This window comes from Octopus bimaculoides, chromosome 20 (assembly GCF_046866305.1).
Source record: "Octopus bimaculoides isolate indiv1 chromosome 20, ASM4686630v1, whole genome shotgun sequence".
Lineage (NCBI taxonomy): Eukaryota > Metazoa > Mollusca > Cephalopoda > Octopoda > Octopodidae > Octopus > Octopus bimaculoides.
Window position 1 is genome coordinate 7276468 of NC_142947.1, and position 20000 is coordinate 7296467.

Consider the following 20000-nt stretch of genomic DNA (forward strand, 5'->3'; position numbering starts at 1 on the left):
GATTCAGACCAGAGTACTCTAATATCTTGGCCAGCATGTACTCATTTCTGCAGTAACAGTACTCACCTCCAGACAGGAGTAACTAATACATTGGTTAGTCCTTTCATTGCACTCATTTTAAATTATGCACTATGTGTGATGATAGCTGGTCATGCAACAACAGTTTATTATTATCATTACAGGATATTATTAAGGCAGCAGGCTGGCAGAATTGTTAGCACATTGGGCAAAATGCTTAGCAGCATTTTGTCCATCTTTACACTCTAAGTTCAAATTATTATTATTGCAGATTACAGCCACTGGATACAGTTATCAACTATGTGGGCAATATCATACATAATTATCAATTATTTGACTCCTTTGTCTCTAAGAATGTAGCATCATCACCATTATTAATATAGATATAGTTGAGAGAACAAGAAGCTTACAACTCATGATATCATGTTTGACCAATTGCAGAGAACCTTGGGAATGTGTGTACTATTACAACCTCAGATAGGACCAGTATTTTTTGCGTCAAAGCTTTCATAAACAGAAACTATAAAGAAGCTTTAAATATATATATATATATATATATTAGTCAATAACACATGTACTACAGTTAGTACTGGGATCAATGTAATTGACTAAAACTCTAGAAAATATGCTCCAGCTTGGTCACAGTCTAACGATTGAAATCAGTAAAAGAAAACAGGAAAGAGTAGCAAAACAAATATTACGTGGGTGGGGGTGAAACACTAAGTCAACTAATACTAGTCATCTATAAATTTCCCAAAAGGGTTGTTTTCTTTTTGTTGCTAATAAAAATTACGAAATAAAAATACCAAATTGTTAGATATTATTCCAGGTTTAGCAATATTTGTCTATATTTTCCCTTTCTAATTGTTGTACTTAACTCTGTGTGTGTGTGTATTAAAACACACACACACATACACACACATACACACATATGCATATTTATAAGAGTCATGTCTGATTTCCATGCTGAGATATATATCAGTGTGTATGAGTATGTATGTGTGTATGTATGTATGTTCATATGTATACACACACACACACAGATACATGTATATATCATCAATTTATATACACTTTCCATGTTAACATGTGTGTGTGTGTGTGTGTGTGTGTGTGCGTGTGCGTGTGTGCGTGTGCGTGTGTGTGTGTGTGTGTGTGCATCCCCACCATCCTACAGCCATACCAAATCTATTTAATAAATTGTCGAAATGGTAAAAGAAGAAAAATAAATTGAAGCCATCAGGGAATTTCAGAGAAAGAAACTTGATATTTTTTCAAAAGAACATTTTTGAAACAGCAACATTTGAAAGAAATGGTAAGAGGGGATGAAGGAGAGAGGAGAGATATCTGAAATGGAAACTAAAAATAAATAAAAACCAATTTATTCTAAAAATAAATCTATCTAAATCGATGCAATAAAAATTTAAATGTTTCAATATGAAAACGAACGCGATAGTTTGTTGCTAAGGAACTTGAAGTTGCCAGTTTGGCTGTTTTAATGTGGGTTAAATCCAAGAATAACAATACTGCCACCTTCTCACAGAATTCTCAAACATTCTGGAAACTTCTTGGCCATCTTAGACTCTCTGCGACGTCTCAGTATTCTTTGTATTATTATTATTATTATTGTTGTTGTTGTTGTAGTTGCCAGCTCTGATCCAACAGACATATGATCAAACGCATTCAGCTGTGAGCATCAAGTTTCTTTTTTATTCAAACATAATACATCCTTAGAACTACATTATCTGAGGCACACTGACAGTAAACCATTGTAACCTGGTGTGTTGATCAATTTAAGTAAATGTTTATAGTGTAATATTTTTTAACATGAAGGAAGGTTTTTCTCCCTCACTCAATTGTATGTCACTGTAGAAACACACATTGGTCCAATAGTATTACTAGCCATGCAGACCTATGATCAAAAATGTTCCAACCATAGTCAGTTTTTATTCAAAGACTAGACTAAGACAAAAATAAATCCAGAACTTCACAATTCAATGAGTTCTTTTTTCAAGTTGACACAAGATTCGAGGGATATCTGACAATCATTTGTAACAGATGGAGCAATATTAGAGAAACCTCTCTCAACAGCTATGGGTAAATATTACCTCCTTTGGAAATGTGTGAGGGTTGGTGACAGGAAGGGTATCCAGCCACAGAAAACCTGTCTCAGCAAATTCAGTCTAAATCATGAAAGCATTGAAGAGTGGACATTAAAATGATGACGCTGATGAATAAGAATGGAAAACAGGATGAAGAATATGGTAAAGCAACAAAATGTGGTGGTGGTTGTAGAACAAGGGGAGAAGTGGGGACGATGTCTCCAACTGGAGAAGAATTGACAATGGACACACCCTATATTTTAATGTAAGATGTAATGGTGATTTAAATATCTGCCATGTTTATTATTCCATCTATCAATCAGATAATGTGAAGACGGCAACAAAGAATCAAAGAAAGATGATACATCATAAAGGAGACACAGGAGGGACGGGAGTAGGGGTGGCTGTATGCTGGAAAACTACCACTTGCACATAGCGGAATTATATATATATATTCATACATACATACATATACACGTGTGTAACACACACACACACACACACACACACACACACACACATTTATATATCTCAGTTTAAATAAGAAACAGCTAAAAAAAAAAAAATGGAATGTACTTTAAAAAAAGATTTTAGATATTTTTTCCTGATGTATCACAAAATAGCTAATCACAGACACATATCAAAACCATTATATATATATATATATACATGCATGTATGTATATATATATATATATATACACACACACACACACACACACACCACACATCTTCCTTGATATTTTTGAGATGTTTGCATATGTGTATATACATATATATGTACATTCACACAAATACATAATGTATATTCATGTATAAATACTTGTGTGGGTGTGGGTGTGAATGTGATATCCTCTAAATAATCTTACTATCTACTTCCATATTTTAAAAGCCAAGACTGACAGAACATTTAAAAAGAGAACCATTATTGATTTAATATCCATTTTTCCAATGTTAGCATCATGTGTGGAGCAAATCTCTATGTCTGCCATGTCTATTATTCCTTAGTTAAGGTTCTTTGAGAACCAATATTCTCAGACCTTGCCTAACAAGAGTCTCCCAGATTATTACAAATCAACCTTTATTCCAACAATCTTCTGCTGTCAACATATAAAACACCCTATAAACCAACCATGGATTATGTCCCAGTCAGAAAAACACCTGATTAAGCTGCAGTTAACAACCAATTTTACTTAAACCCAGCGATTTTGATTCTATTAGAATTAAACCCTTCATGAAAATATTTGCGCTCTCTGCTTACATTTTACAGCTCTAATGCATTCACTGCTCATATTTCATAATTAGACAACATTCATTGGCCATATTTCATGGCTACACAGCATTTACTCCTGTTTCACAGATACATAACATTCACTGCTTATATTTCACAGCTACATAACATTTGTTGGTCATACCTCACATCTAGAGCATTCACACCCCATACTTCACAGCTGCATAACATTCACTCCCCATATTTCACAGTTACACAACATTCACTGTCCATATCCACAGCCACACAGTATTTACTGCCCATATTTCACAGTCATAGTATTTACTGCCCATATTTCACAGTCATAGTATTTACTGCCCATATTTCAGTCACACAACATTTACATAGCATTTGCTGTTTTTGTTTCAGCTATACATAAAAGGTGGAGCAGCAAGTGAGCTGAGAGTAGCTATGTATTAAGAGCATCATCCAATGGACACAAGGGAGACAACCAAACTGGAATGAAGGATTAATGTTTTGTGAAGGTTAGTTGACATTAGATGACGACAAAGGAAGACCAACAAAAATCTCACAATGCTGGGCCTCAGAGACAGGCTGTACCACAATAAGTTGACAAGATATCTACATAGGCACAAGTGTGGCTGTATGGTAAGAAGCTTGCTTCCTAACCATGTGGTCTTGGGTTCAATCCCACACAGTCAGGCACCTTAGGCAAGTATCATCTTCTATGGCCCCAGGCCAGCAAAAGTCTTGTGAGTAGATATGGCAGAAGCAAACTAATGGAAGCCCATTATGTGTGTGTGTGTGTGTGTGTGTGTGTGTGTGTGTGTGTGTGTGTGTCATTACCATCACTTGACAACTGGTGTTGGTTTGTTTGTCTCCCATAACTTAGTGGTTTTGCAAATGAGACCAAAAGAGTAAGAACCAAGCTTTAAAAAAGGGTATAAAGGCCAATTTGTTCAATTGAACTCTTAGAGGCGATGCCCCAGCATGGTCACAGTCCAATGAGTGAAACAAGTAAAAGATAAAGACATAGTTGCTAAACTGGCCATAAATAAAAACCAAATTTTCCACAAATAACACCATACTGTTATAAAAAGAAGGAAGACATTATATAAGACAGTCTTCAATACATTATGCCTGAATAAAAGGCATGATGGTCACAATTAGAGCGTTTTTGATTCACAGGTCTGCTGGATCAAGTCCGAGCTCAAGATAAATAACAAGCTGGCACCTATGAGTAAGAACTCTGCCAAAGAGGAAACGGTACAAAGTAACAGAAATAGTAATAGAACCCCGCCCGAATGAGTTGGGTGGGGTGGGAGGGAAGAACATGCATTTTCATAATACTTAATGCTAAGAAAATGAAAATGGAAAGAATTTCCAACACTAAAGCCAAAAAATTTTCAGTCAATAAAACTGACGTCAATATTAAGGGTACTTTTTTTTTTTTGACAACTTTAGGAAAATGAGTGTTAGTCTTCTATTCATATCTAGAATATTGTATAGGGAAAGTAAATCTGCCTCAGTATATCACTGGTACTGTTTTTCTTTTTTCAACTCCAGAAGAATGACAGTCAGTCTTCTATTCACATCTAGACTATTTCATATTCCCCGCATCCAGTATTTCAGTGGTACTTTATTTTACTAGCCTCAGAAGAATGACCAGTAAAGTTAACCTCAGAGTGATTTCATCCCCTGTAAGTAACTCCTGAGTGATTTGATTTAAGAGGCGATCAAAAAACATCACTATTACCACCCGGGTCTTGACCCAACCAGACAGCCTCTGCCACGTAGTCACCCTACTTGCTAGAAATAGCAGCCAAATTGCCGACAAACCTAACTCAACCATTAAAAAAAATTTTTTTTTTAGGTCACCTTAGATAATGTGATCCCAGGATACGACATTTCCGAAGAACAAACAAAAAAATTTAGCAACTAAAAGTAAAGTTTATTAAAATAAATAGAGAGAACGGGGTAATACTTTTCATCTATTAAAAACCAAAATCTGAAGTAAATTTATGGAACAAGGGGAATAACTCATTTATAGTTTCGTCACTTTCCAAGTTAAATGGACTCCAGAAAATTCATTAAAAAAAAATCAATCCGATTTGTTTATTGAGCGATTCTGTGGAGTTTTATGTTGTCGTCTAGAAATTCCCCTTCCACTTAAATATCAATTATGAGAAAGAATCTAGTCGGAGGTAAATGAGAAGTCTTGAAAAATTATACATTATTTTAACCAAGAAATGAATGAAATGAGGTGTCTGTGTGTGTCTAACATGGGCTGGGCAAAAGAGAGAAATTCTTGCATGTATATAAACTGAAGTATATCTACGAGAAATTTGGTGGGTGTATATAGGGCAGAGTACAGAGATATCTGGGTTTACATATAAGGCAAAATATAGTTAAGACAGAGATCTGATGGATGTATAAAGGGGAATGTGTGTGTGTGTGCGTGTGAGTGAGTGAGTGAGTGAGTGAGTGAGTGAGTGAGTGAGTGAGTGAGTGAGTGAGTGAGTGAGTGAGTGAGTGAGTGAGTGAGTGAGTGAGTGAGTGAGTGAGTGAGTGAGTGAGTGAGTGAGTGAGTGAGTGAGTGAGTGAGTGAGTGAGTGAGTGAGTGAGTGAGTGAGTGAGTGAGTGAGAGAGAGAGAGAGAGAGAGAGAGAGAGAGAGAGAGAGAGAGAGAGAGAGAGAGAGAGAGAGAGAGAGAGAGAGAGAGAGAGAAAGAGAGAACAACTTTTGTATGTATTTGTGTGTGTGTATGTATGTATGTATGTATGCTAGAGCGAGTGTGTATGTAATTCTTGTCTACAAAAAAAAAAGGTAGGTTGACATTACAAAAGCAACGAGTTAAAAACAAAACATGACATTTCTGCCAAGGTGCACATCTATACAATCAGTTAACAAGCAAGACAAAACAAACAAAAAGGAATGAAGAACAACGACAAAAGAAAAAGAAAAAGAAAACATTTACATACACGGAAAAAAAGAAAAGAAAAGAAAAAGAAAACTAGTATTTGTCGAGATAAAATAAACAATTGAGGGCAGACATATGTTGTGGTTTGGTGACTATTTATAGGAGGATATAGGTTAAAGAACGTCGAGAAGTGAAGTAGCCTGACCTGACACAAACAAGAGGAGACACCGACCGAGGACGAGAGAGAGAGAGAGAGAGAGAGAGAGAGAGAGAAAGAGAGAGAAAAAGAGAAAGAGAGAGAAAGAGAGAGAGAGAGAGAGAAAGAGAGAGAGAGAGAGAGAGAAAGAGAGAGAAGGAGGGAAGCAGGCTTGTCAAACAGGCAAGTGCAGAAGACATACCAGCATGAATAGACGATGATGATGATGTAGCTTAGAATTTCATTCATAGGAATATGTAAAAGGAGGAAATCAAGTAAAACATTTTATTGAATACGTTAAATAATGTTTACAAAAAAAAAAAAAACCCAACTGACATTCAAATACAAGTTCTCTTAATTGAATTACGTTTAATATATTAAATATACTAATTGCTTTATTCTGAATCCACAATGTCAACTGTGATCCGGGAGAGCCCATTGTTGAATACAGATTTCATTTTTAACAGCTTCTACACCAAACTTGACTGTTTTCATTGAAAGTTGACACGATACTTGCAATAAGAAGTGAGTGGGACTAGCACAAGATCAGCCAGTGGTGGTGGTGGTGGTAGAATAGCAGTGATGGTGCTGGCGGAGATGGTAGTAATAACAGTTAAAAAAGCAGACAGGGACGAGCTGTCTTTTATCCTTGTAACTTAGCAGTTTGGCAAAAGAGCCCAATAGAATAAGTACCAGGTTTGAAAGAAAAAAAATAGCAGTGGGGCAAGTCATTTGACTAAAATATTCGTCAAGGCAATGCTCAAGCATTGGCCACAGTCTAATAAATTAATTTTTAAAATGGAGAAAAAACACAAAAAAAAAAAAACGTGAAGACATGGTATATGCAAAGACATCTTCACAATTGCTGAAGTGTGCACATGGAAGTATCAACACTTTCAAGTATCAACACTTCCATGTGGCACACTTGAACAATTGTGAAATCTCTTTACATAAAACTATTCGTTGTCTTATTAAACCACAAATAATATTCATTCACCATTGTGGTATTGAGCACTCATTCTCACCAGTTGATATTATTAGTATACGTGCATATGTGTGCATGTACACACACACACATTAATATATACATTCTTATTATGATTTACATGGTCACACTTATTAACAGCTACAAATATACTGATGCCTTCAATTTTTATATATGGCTGCATCCTTTTATATTTTCAGTCAAGAACTGAGAAGCTAATGGGAGTTGACAACCTATTTCCAGATCACAATACTTTATTTACCTAAGAGTATCCGAGCCCTTTCTTTAAAAAGTTATTTTATTGTATTGATCCTGAAATTACATGTTTATTGATAACTCCTTCACTATATTCACAGACACCAGCATCTGTATGAAACAATGGACCCCTCCTTCCAGAAAATTGAACTGAATTTTGGTCTAATATTTTATTCCTGTCCTAATTCAGCTAAAGGACTTGAGATGGAAATATATTATACAAACACAGACAGCAAGGGGCTGTTCTTAAGGTGTATGAGATGGTAACATATTACATTACGGGAGACAGCAGGGGCTGCATGTGTTCATGGAAGTGCTTTAAGATGTATGTTTACAGATATGTACTAAGATGTGTGTATATCTAAGGAAGTGATCTCAGATGTGAGAGTGTGTTTATGGACGTAATGAGTGTTTAATTAGATTAGCTTACACTGTCACCATAATGAAGAGTGTCTGTCTCAATTAGTGAACAATTTAAATATTCAGTTCAAATCAAATATGTTGAAGTGTGTGTTAGACATGGGAGCAGGGAATCAGATAAAATAAGTTCTCCAAATGAATTGTTAGATGCATGTGTACATGTACGCTTGTGTGTATATTGCTAGGTCTATATGTGTGTGCCTGTGTGTATACGGGTATGTCTATATGTATGTAATGGGTTAAGAACCAAAAACAAATACTACAAAATTTGAGGGTAAAGACCTAAAAACACAAAGATTAGTGAAAAATGAGGGCATGTGACTGGTGTCTGGTTTACAAGCAGGAGAATTTGATAGTGTTATGGTGAACAATGGTATGAAATGGTAGCGTGTGATTTACAGTGGTTCGAGCAACTGGAAGCAGGCATTATATAATATGTTTATTAGATGACACATTTACAGCTCACACTTGACCTACTTCTAGTCTGAAACAAACATAATTATGATTCTAAGTGCAGTTAGCATTGTCTTAGAGTTCTTAGAAACTAGCTTTTTGTGGTCTTCACATACAAACGTTGCTCTTAGTGCCATTAATATGTAAACTAGTTTGGCCCTTGATCAGAATAGTAATAATGCTATCAGAGAGAAGTCAATGGTAGGATAGTAATGTTGCCAACAACAGTCAATGGTAGAACCTGTAGAATACCAAATAAAATCCCCTACAGTAATTTGGTACAGGCATGGCTGTGTGGTTAAAAAGGTTGCTCCCTAATACTGTGGTTTCAGGTTCAATCCCACTGCACAAAAGCTTGAGCAGGTGTCTTCTATTATAGCCTCAGAACAATCAAAACTGAGTGAATTTGGTAGGTAGAAAAAACCAGTGTGTGTGTGTGTGTGTGTGTGTGTGTGTGTGTGTGTTTCTCTTGGGTTCTGCAAAGGTTGTGAGCTACAAGCAATGCTGTTGTTGTCACTTTGGTCAACAATTAGTTTGCTCACTTTATATATCTGAAGACATGTGAAATAAGATCCCTTATTTGAAAACCAGGTATGGGTTAATGACAAATACAGCATCCAATCATAAAACAATGCCCTGGTAATATATTCATCAAACTCAAACAAGCATGGAAAAACAAATGAACAAATTCTGTTTCATCCCTTTACATCTTAAGTTGAAATTCTGCCACAAACAGCTTTGCCTTGCATCATTCGGGGTTTGATAAAATAAGTAGCAGTCAAGTAATTGGGGTAAGGGATGAACTAATGAACTGCATCACTACCCAAGCTTTGTGGTCTGGGTATCCGTGGCAAAAATCAAGATTAATGGTGTTTTAAATGTCAGTGTATCCATGTTGGTAACACATAAAAAGCACCCAGCACACACTTTAGAATGGCTGGTGTTAGGAAGGGCATCCAGCCACAGAAACCAAGTCAAATCAAACTGGAACTTGGTGCAGTTCTCTTGCTTGCCAGCTCTGGTCAAATCATTCAAGCCATGCTAGCATGGAAAACGGACATTAAATGATGATGATGATGGTGATGAAATGAAGATGCTCAAACAATTAAGCTAAGAAAACTGTTTGTCTCCGTGAATGACAGTGTAGTGCTCCATTATTCTAGCCATTAAACATTTAAACCAGTCACATCCGACCCAGATATTCTACTCATTTTATGTTCAAACCAGCCAGATCTGATCTCTCACACCTACCCTACAATGTCATTCTAAAAATAAACAACTGCATCATCAAAATCTCAAAGCTATGAAATAATGTATCGTTAATACAAATTAATGTGAATAAACAAGCATTATATTCAACAGAGTAATCTGAACACTAAAGGGTTAAAGACTGTGTCAACACAGGTATAGTGGGGGTGGTACGCTGTGGTGAGGTGGAGATGGGGGTAAAGATGATGATGGTGGATGTGATGGAATGGTGATATGGTGAAATGTTGATAGTGTGGTTTAGTAGTAATAGTTATGCAGTGTGGCAAAGAGAAGTAGAGGACCTGATAAATAGATACATTATGTAATTCATGGTATGTTTTACTACAGAAAGAGGAATACAGTAAGAGCCAGGCAGCCAGCCACAAAGACAAAGCAGACAGAGAGAGACAGAGGCAGACAGAGAGAGACAGAGACAGACAGACAGACAGCCAGCCATTATGTTCTATTTTGGTTTCCTCTATCTCAATATGTTCAAACATCTGTTGCATGTTAGATTGAGTAAAAATACACAAACTTCACATGTTGAATGAAGAATGCCAAACTTAATTTGCATATTCACTAATTATTACCAGAAGAGCTTTAGTAAAAACATGCTAAAGTAATTTGTATGTTTAGTAATTACTACCAGAAGGGCTTCAGTAAAAACATGCAAAATACAACCAGGTGGTTTATTCTTTCATCATTAATCTTATGTCAAATCAACAAGGAAATGTTTGGATCAAAATATTTTAAAAAATAACTTTAACCCTTTAACATTTAAACTGGCCATATCAAGCCTAAATATTCTGTTTTACATTGAAAATGGTTAGATCCAGTCTCTCACATGTACCCTACAATTTCATTCTAAAAATACACAAAGCATTGTAATTTTGAAGTTATGATATAATGCATAATTAATTCAAAACAATGTGCCATGTAGAAAAAAAAGCACTGGTAATGGTGCCATGTAAAAACAACACCCAGTACACTTTGTAAATAAATTAAATCCTACCCCCACCCCCACTAATAAACATTTCTTCATTGTTAGACGGACAGACTATTTTTGTAGTGGAACATTTGTGTTTTTACAACTAAACCGATGTCTTTATTACTAATCACTCAACCATGAAGTAGTAGAACTTCTTTTGTCAGTCAGGCAAACTGAAATAAGCAGAGTTAAGTACCTTGATCAGAAACACAATGCAGAGTTGAGTACCTTGATTAAAGGCATAAGACAGAGTTAAGTACCTTGAAGAGGAGTACAAAACAAGGGTTTAAGAATTGGAATTTAATAAGAATACTGTCAGCTTTTCAGCCCCAGCTAATAATGAGTTTGCATTCGTGTGAAATGTCGGCCATAAATCCGTCTGTAAAATTCCATTAAACTGTCATCTGCCAAAGACACTTTACAAAAACAAAACGAATTCATGAAACAACAATGGAATCTCAAGTTAGTCGAACAATATAAAAAAATGAGTTCACTCCAACAGACATAACACAAACATGAAAGTCATAGTGATCTTTCTGCTTCCAATTGTTACATCAGACACATAATTACAATGCTTTCTCACCAGTTAAATGCCATTCCAGCACTTTATAGTACAGATAAGCTATACATACCACAAACTTGATGAGATGGGTACCAGAGCTCAAATTACCTCACAATGTCCATACAGGAACAAGGCAAAAATTTATAGACATGTTCCACCCATCTCTACTATTGATGCTCAATTCACTATGGCCATGCTGAACACAAGGTCATATCAGATGTTATATTTTGAAGACTTCCATACCCTAATGCAGAACAAAGACCACTTGACTACATTGATGTTATTTGTAGAGACGCACATTTGAGGAGTACCTAGCCTAAGGAGGGGCAGAGAATCCCGACTCAACATGGTGAAACAGATAAACACATTTCAGTTGTGACAACTTGATGATTACAATACAAAACACAAAAGAAAATAGAATAACATTAGTAGAATAACATAAAGCCTTTTCATCTTTTATCTTCTACATGTTGTAGTCGTTAGACTGTAGCCATGCTCAGGAATAACCTTGAAAGCTGCGAGTCAACCAATCCAACCCTACCACCTATGGGTTTTTTTTTGGGGGGGGGTTCCATCTGCCTCTTTTGCCAAACTGCTAAGTTACAGGGATGTAAACAAATTAACACAAGTGGTGTCAAGGATGTAAATGTGACAAACATGAACACACCCACACACACTCACATGCAGATCCATGAACAAAATTCACTCACAAGGCTTCGATCAGCCAAGAGCTATAGAAAGAGCTATAGAAGACTACACTTGCCTAAGGTGCCACACAGTGGGACTTAACTCGAAGTGACATGGTTACGCTCTGAGTTAAAATTCCACTAAAGTCATCTTCAAATTTCATCCTTTCAGAGTCGATCAAATAAGTACTAATTAAGTACTGGGATCAATGTAATTAACTTACCCCCTCTCCAAAAATTGCTGGCCTGGAGCCAAAATTTGAAATCAATATTAGTTTCATTTGAAGTGTGCTGAGTAGGTGGCCATCCCTGGTTCAGCAAAATTAGTAATCAAGAGGAGCTTTAGAACCAGAAGTTCTAGAAGGATCTACATAACAAACCTAGTACATATCTGTGTGTATAAAGAAAGATAGGCCAGCAGAAATGCAATTAGTTCCCACGACAAATGATATGTAAAATATCAAAAATAAATAATAAAAAACTTTTTTTTTTTTAAAGTCAAATTTTAAAATCTTGAAATATTAAACTATACCTGTTCAGTTGGGGTAGAGGGGAGTTAAGCCAGAAAAATCAAGACTAGCATGTGTTCTGTTTTTCATATTAATGAGACAGTCTTATAACAGTTGTAGACCTAAAATAGCACCCTGTTAAACACCAGCACCACTACCTGTCTTCACTCTGTTACTAACATTTGAACTATATCCTCCCCCACCTCACCGCCATTCACACTTGTTTGACTCCCTCGCACATGCACACAAACTCTGTAGATATCTTGTTGGGGTAGGTCGGGATTGGGACTACTGCCCCCACCTCCTGATAACATTTTTTCAAGCCAAAAGAAACTGTTACATATTGGCAATGAAGAGAAGTAACGTAGAACAGGGTGGGGACCTTGACACCACCACCAGAACTCCTCCACCCCACAGAGAGAGAGAGCAATGTCTTGGACATGATCACTTCACCCTCCCCACCAACATACAAGCGTGTGTGTGTGTGTGTGTGTGTGTAGTATCAACAACAGCCATTCCTAAATAATGCACACACACACAGCATGACACCAACAAGGAGGAGGAGGAGGGGAAGGCAGACCACATCATCCACACCAGATGGAAACAGTTGATATGGAGGGGGAAGAAAGTGACAAGCAGCCAGCTGACAATGACAGTGTGGTGGTGGTGGTGGTGGGGTGGGGTGGGCAATATACAGGGAGCTTTGAAGAAGGACAGATTCTGAGATGAGAGATAGAAAAAGGATTATGAAGACTACATTATGTTGTCACTCTAACCTGCAAGAAATAACAGTAAAATCATCCTTAAATCACAGTCTATAGTCTTAAAAAAAAAAAAGAATGACGGGACATATTAGGCAATGTAGTGCTTAGGCACACTATGTTTGGAAAAAAAAATGAAACCTGACGAGAAGGGCATGGTTGGAACGTTGGGATTGATCTGGAAAAACAACAGTAGTGTTATAACAGGAATAATCATCATCATCACTATTCTAATGTCCACTTTTCCATGGGTCAGAGGATATTCATGGAAGCAGATTTTCTACAGTGGGATGCTGTTCTCTGTCACCAGTCCCACCTGTTCTGAAGCCAGAGAATGTGTCCCCTTATCCTTCAAACATGAACAGCACGACGACTGGACATGATTTCATGACAGATGGAAAATAAAAGACACCACTTGAATGACAGTGGCGTTCATATTCATATACAATGATGTCAGGACAAGGAGATGGGAATACACGCAGGTCATAGATAAAACAAGCTTCTTGTTTCACTATACCAAGTCCACTCATAAAACTTTGGTCAGTCAGCCCAGGGCTATAGAGTAGCAGATACTTGCCCAAGATATTGCATAGTAGGACTGAACCTGAGACCATGTGGTTACAAAGTTGACTTCTTAGCCACACAGCCATGCTTGTACCTATAAAAAATGATAAAATATTGTCTTGCTTCCCTGTTAGGTTTTCTTGTTTAACAATTAATTCCAGCAGATAATCAACTTACAACAGAGATATTGTAAAACGGTGTAATACCAAGTGAAATGTATGCAGACTACCTGAACTTAGAAGTAACAAGGAGTACTTTGGTTTGTAGTTTACTGCTCTGTTATGGCAGGATCAACAAAAAAGTACTGCATAAATATTTAATATACACAGTATTTAAAGTAAGAGCTACAATTAGTTTCTTGCCATAAAGACACTGACATTATATAACAAAAGACCTGCTGATTTGATAAAGAGGAGCTCTTTAAAGAGTGGAATCAGATGGGAGAAGGTGACTTAGGTTGATGCGAGAGCCCTTCAACCACCATTAACTATAGTGTGTGTGTGTGTGTGTGTGTGTGTTTGTGTGTGTGTGTGTGTGTGTACACATACAGGCACATATCAGAGAGAGGGGGAGGAATGGAGGGAGAGAAGAATTCTCATGTTCCTTTCCTTCTCTCTAGCATAGAAGCTAAGAATTTTGGTGAAACTAGAGCTGGAATATTTATTTTGTTTATTTACATATTTGTAAAAGAGAAGGGTGGCAGTGGAGGGTGGGGTCCACTTGATAAGACAGTAAGCCCAAGGGATGGAGAAACAGAAGAAGTGTGAGATCAAATTTGTTGAACTCCACCTTAAAGTGCAGTTACGTTGTGGTGTGATGAGAAGAGTTATGTAATCAGCCACAGACAGCAGCAGTTGCAGGCAGAAGGAATGAGGAAACCCCGAGAAGACAAGCCTAATGCTTGTAAGGGGTACAAAGAAAGGATAAAGAAGGGGGCTTCTTATGAGATAATGTCTACTGCAATAAATACTAAGATGGAGACTTGATAAACAAAAAAAAAAGAGGGAATCTGGTTGACGTTTTCACACAGGAATTAAAATGCAACAGAAATTATCTTAAATCCTATAAACAATGGTTTCTAGTTTAGGCCATGAAGCCAGCAGTTTTGAGAGGGTAGGGATTAGTCAATAGCATTGCCCCCTCCCCACCCCCAGTACTAGGATTTTATTTTATAGATTTCAGAAGGATGAAAGGTAGAGTTGACCCAGGTGGTAATTGAAATTAGAAGATAAAAAGAGATGGAACAGATATTTTATTGGCATTTTGTCCAACACTAACAATTTTTCCCATTAAAACATAGAAGGGGTTTAAATGATGATGATGATGATGATATATACAAACAGACATGTAAGCATATCTGAGTGGTTAGCAAGTCTGCTTTGAAACCATGAGATCTCAGTTTTAACCCCAGTGCATCAACCCACCACCACCAGCATCCCATTTAAGACTGATTAAAGAAGAACATTAAACACTGATCTCAGGAGGAATTATATGACCCGTTTCCATTTTCCATAACTGCTGTTTCTCCAACAGCTTCCTTCTCTCACCTGTTACACCATGTACAATGACTTCTGAACCTCACTACTTTGGCTGCTCCCTCTTCCACTTCAATTTGGCCCCAATTTCTCTCCTCTTATTATCAAGAGATACCCATTGCTTTCTCTTTTTAATCAGCCCTGCCCATGTCACCTGCACACCTCCAGTCATTTCTTTCATTTCCAGCTTTGCTGTATTCCACTTCTTTCCAAGCAACACAGTCATACATACAATGATGTCCACATCATGCTATTCTCAACTCATCTTTCAGTGATGTTTAAGCAGCTGAAATTTTGTTGTAACATAGTACAGCCTAATTCCTGTGAAACATTACAGGAGACCAAACTCTTTTGGCAAGAAGTTGTTAAGACACTATTCCATTCTCTCCATCCCAGTCAATGGTATCTCATGTAGCTGAAATAGCCCAAAGAATGTTGGCCAAAAGCCATGCTGATGACACCACATGTTCAAATTTTCTGCCAAACCCAATTTGAAATGTTAACTCAGCCAATATCAAACTTCAGATTCAACAGGCTCCTTAGCATAATTTAATGGCCCACTCTATGACCTATGGTATCTCTGCTCCTTAGATTTTGAAATGAGATCCCTAGTATGATGGAGAGACTGGGAGCTTTGATACAGTCACATTTCTGGAATAGTTCAGTTAATTTGGGCAACAAGTTTTAACTATCTCCTTGTTTCCACAGTAGTAGTAGTAGTAGTAGTAGTAGTAGTAGTAGTAGTAGTAGTAGTAGTAGTAGTAGTAGTAGTAGTAGTAGTAGTAGTAGTAGTAGTAGTAGTAGTAGTAGTAGTAGTAGTAGTAGTAGTAGTAGTAGTAGTAGTAGTAGTAGTAGTAGTAGTAGTAGTAGTAGTAGTAGTAGTAGTAGTAGTAGTAGTAGTAGTAGTAGTAGTAGTAGTAGTAGTAGTAGTAGTAGTAGTAGTAGTAGTAGTAGTAGTAGTAGTAGTAGTAGTAGTAGTAGTAGTAGTAGTAGTAGTAGTAGTAGTAGTAGTAGTAGTAGTAGTAGTAGTAGTAGTAGTAGTAGTAGTAGTAGTAGTAGTAGTAGTAGTAGTAGTAGTAGTAGTAGTAGTAGTAGTAGTAGTAGTAGTAGTAGTAGTAGTAGTAGTAGTAGTAGTAGTAGTAGTAATGCCATCCAGAAACAAGATCTTTTGGTTTTTCATTCCTAGTGGTTAGTTTCTGGTAACTTAATACCAACTCCATAGCCATCAAGGAGAAGCAAAAATGGCTTATCCCCTCCCAATATTTATCTGTAGTGCCAGCTATTTGCACATTAATTCCTAGGTAGTAATTTACACATATTTTCTGAGCCCAGGTACAGATTTAGAATGTCTTTCTCACATCCAGGAATCTAACCAAATCCACTGCTCGACAGATCAACACAAGGATAACAACATTCCTTAATGGATTTTCTAGATTATACCAGATCTGAAAGGGATTTTTTTTTCTTTTCTGTCTCTTTTTGGCTGAAACTCACTCCAAATCATCTAAGTTTGCTCAATGCAGGCTGAGAATCACAGGACATGAGCTTTTTGAACTGATGTGTCTGTGAACCCATTTGGAACAAGCAACCTTGGCGTTCTCCTGGTAAGCACTCCATAAACCAATCTTAAGCAGAATAGTCCACATCGATTGACAATTCTCTTCTCCTCTTTGGCTGCATGCAGGCTTTCTGGCATCAGTCTTGTATTGTTATTCCTTCATTCCATGTTCACTGTAAACAGACTCACCAATACTTTTAACCTTTTAGCATTCAGATTGCTCTGTCAAATCTAATGCTTATTTATTCACATTGTTTTGAATTAATCATGTATTATCTTGAAGCTTGAGATTTCAATGATGTAATTGTAAAGTTTTAGAATGACATTCTAGGGTAGGTGTGAGAGGCTAGATCCAACCAGTTGAACATAAAACAAGTAGACTATTTTGCCAGCTATGACTAGTTTAAATGCTAATGGATTAATGAGTGTTACTAGAGAACACAACTGCTGTCTGTCTTGATCTCATCATATTAGAATCATCCTCTTTGGCCAACAATAAAGAACCCTTACAGTACTTCATGTACATGTAAATACATACAGAAATATGCACACACATGTGGATGTGTGTATAATATACATGTTACATAAACATACACACAAAACACTATACATACTAACATACATACAAATATGCTCAGCTGATACTCACAAGTGAGTGTAATTTGGCTGTTGTGCCATGCTTTCGCTAATTGTTTTAAGTGTCTATGTAACAATCACAATCAGACACCCTCTCAGTTATCCCATCCTTGACCCAGCATCATCCAGGAAGTGAAGACTGGAGAGGGAGAAAGGGGACTGCACAAGTAGTCAGCTGTCACCAGACATGCTCTTGCAGTATATTGAAAATGAATGACACTGCTTATATGACAGTGGCAATCGTTTACATATGTCATGTAATATGAAGACAAACCAACACAAACATACATATATATGAGGGGCATCTTTCAGTTTCTGTCTTTCAAATCCACTCACAAGGCTTTGGTCAGTAGAAGACATTTGTCCAAAGTACCACTCAGTAGAGATTGATCTAAGAATCATGTGATAGGGAAGCAAACATCTTACCACACAGCTATGCTTGCACACACACACACACACACACACACACACACACACACACACACACAGAAAAGGAATTTTCCACCTGTTTTGACTAGGAGCATTCTAGTTGTTCAATCAACAGACCTATTAACTTACTGTATACTTATGTGGCTGAATATTCCACAGTCACATGTACCCTTAACTAAATACTCTGGCAGTGTGAAAATGCTGGCCCTTTGAAGTCCATTCAACAAAGTCTGTTGACCCAATTCCAACCCCAACAGCTGGGTCGACCCAAGGCAACAGTAACAAAATATTTGTATAAGTTACCACACAATTAGACTGAACCCAAGTCATCATGATTGCAAAGTAAACTTGTTAACCATTTGCCCAAGATTATCCACATACACTTATATAAAGAGATAAATTTCCTCATAACTAAATCTCTCTAAACATAAACCCAGCTGTTATATACAGAATTATAAAACAAAGTGAAGAGTTAGCAGCAGTTAATTCTTTTTTATTATTATGACGTGAATAAAGTAACATTCTATGTTGATTGGGCAAGGTGGAATGCTTAATAACGAGGGTGTGGTTTACTGTGTGCGTGTGTATCTCTCTCTCTCTCTCTCTCTCTCTCTCTCTCTCTCTCAGTCACTCACTGTCTAAAATCAACATCAGCAATGAGGGAAAATGGGATTCTGATTTTAAGATTTAGTATTCTGAGAAGAAAAAGAAGATTGTCATATTTGCAAAATGTAAAATAATGTTTGCAGAGTGTAAATAACGTTTATGAAATGTACATAATGTTTGTGAAATGTACATAATGTTTGTGAAATGTACATCTGTACTATCTTTCAATAAAACAAGAAGTGAATCAAGGGAGGTAATTGTGTTGTAACCTCATCCGGACACAAAACATTCTTCAATTAGTGACAAGTCGCGGTCTTAATTAAACATTTCAGTAATTTGACATGTCGTTATTTTAATTAGTACCAATATTTTCCCCCATTGCGTTTTTAAATTAATCGAAAGCAGAGTCATGGGACCAAATCAATCTGTTACAAGCTAAATTAAAGTGAAAATAATAATAAAGATAAGTTGTAACTAAAAGACAGGCAAATGTATTGGCTGATTTTATTGTTTTAAAATAATTTCTGGAAATATTAGCGACAGTTTTCTAACAATTATTGTAATTTCATTTTTAAGCCCTGACATCTTCGAGATATTAAGACCTCACCAACTCAAGAGAAATTAGGAGATAGTCGTCAAACTTGGAAACCAGAACTCTAACGACGAGATGACTCATTTGGAAGAAATATTGTTTATTGCCAAAACAATTACATGAAGAGCAGGAAGACGACAACGACGACGAAGTTTGTCGTGATGGCAGTTGGAATATATTTCCAGATAACAGACATTATAAATATATTTAACATAAGATACCACTGGACTATCATCACTGCCGTTAAAATTCACCAAATGTGATTTTTATAGAGTATTATCTACCGACTAAATATTGACAAACAATTGCATTTAAATTTAGATACTTCCATGCATGCATACACACACACAAACATACATACATATGTGGTTGTATACACGTGTGTGTACGTACGCGCGCATATATATTACTTGTGTGTGTGTGTGTGTGTATAAACACATATTTTAAAATATGTGCTTATGTATAAATATACCATACATACAAACATAATTGTGATTGTGTGTGTGTGTGTATATATATATATATATATATAAATAGAGAGAGAGAGACGGGGGGGGGATAAAGTACACCAATATTTTTTGAGGCGAAATATAATAGAGGTGAGTAATAATAATGATAAGGACGGCTGTAGTAGTACAGTGTCAACTATGTCCCTCCATTGGTCTATTGTTAGAGAGGGAGACCCACTGATATAGTGACAACTATTTCTCTCCTCTGCCCTTATTGTTTGGAGAGAGACATAACTGAT

The 20000-nt window shown here is 36.7% G+C and overlaps 1 protein-coding gene across 5 annotated transcripts in view; it reads right to left on the minus strand.

Annotated features, from left to right (window-relative positions):
- The window catches only part of LOC106869197 (uncharacterized), a 150758-nt gene that overhangs the window by 95827 nt on the left and 34931 nt on the right, over positions 1 to 20000 (minus strand). The gene's annotated exons all lie outside the window — the stretch shown is intronic.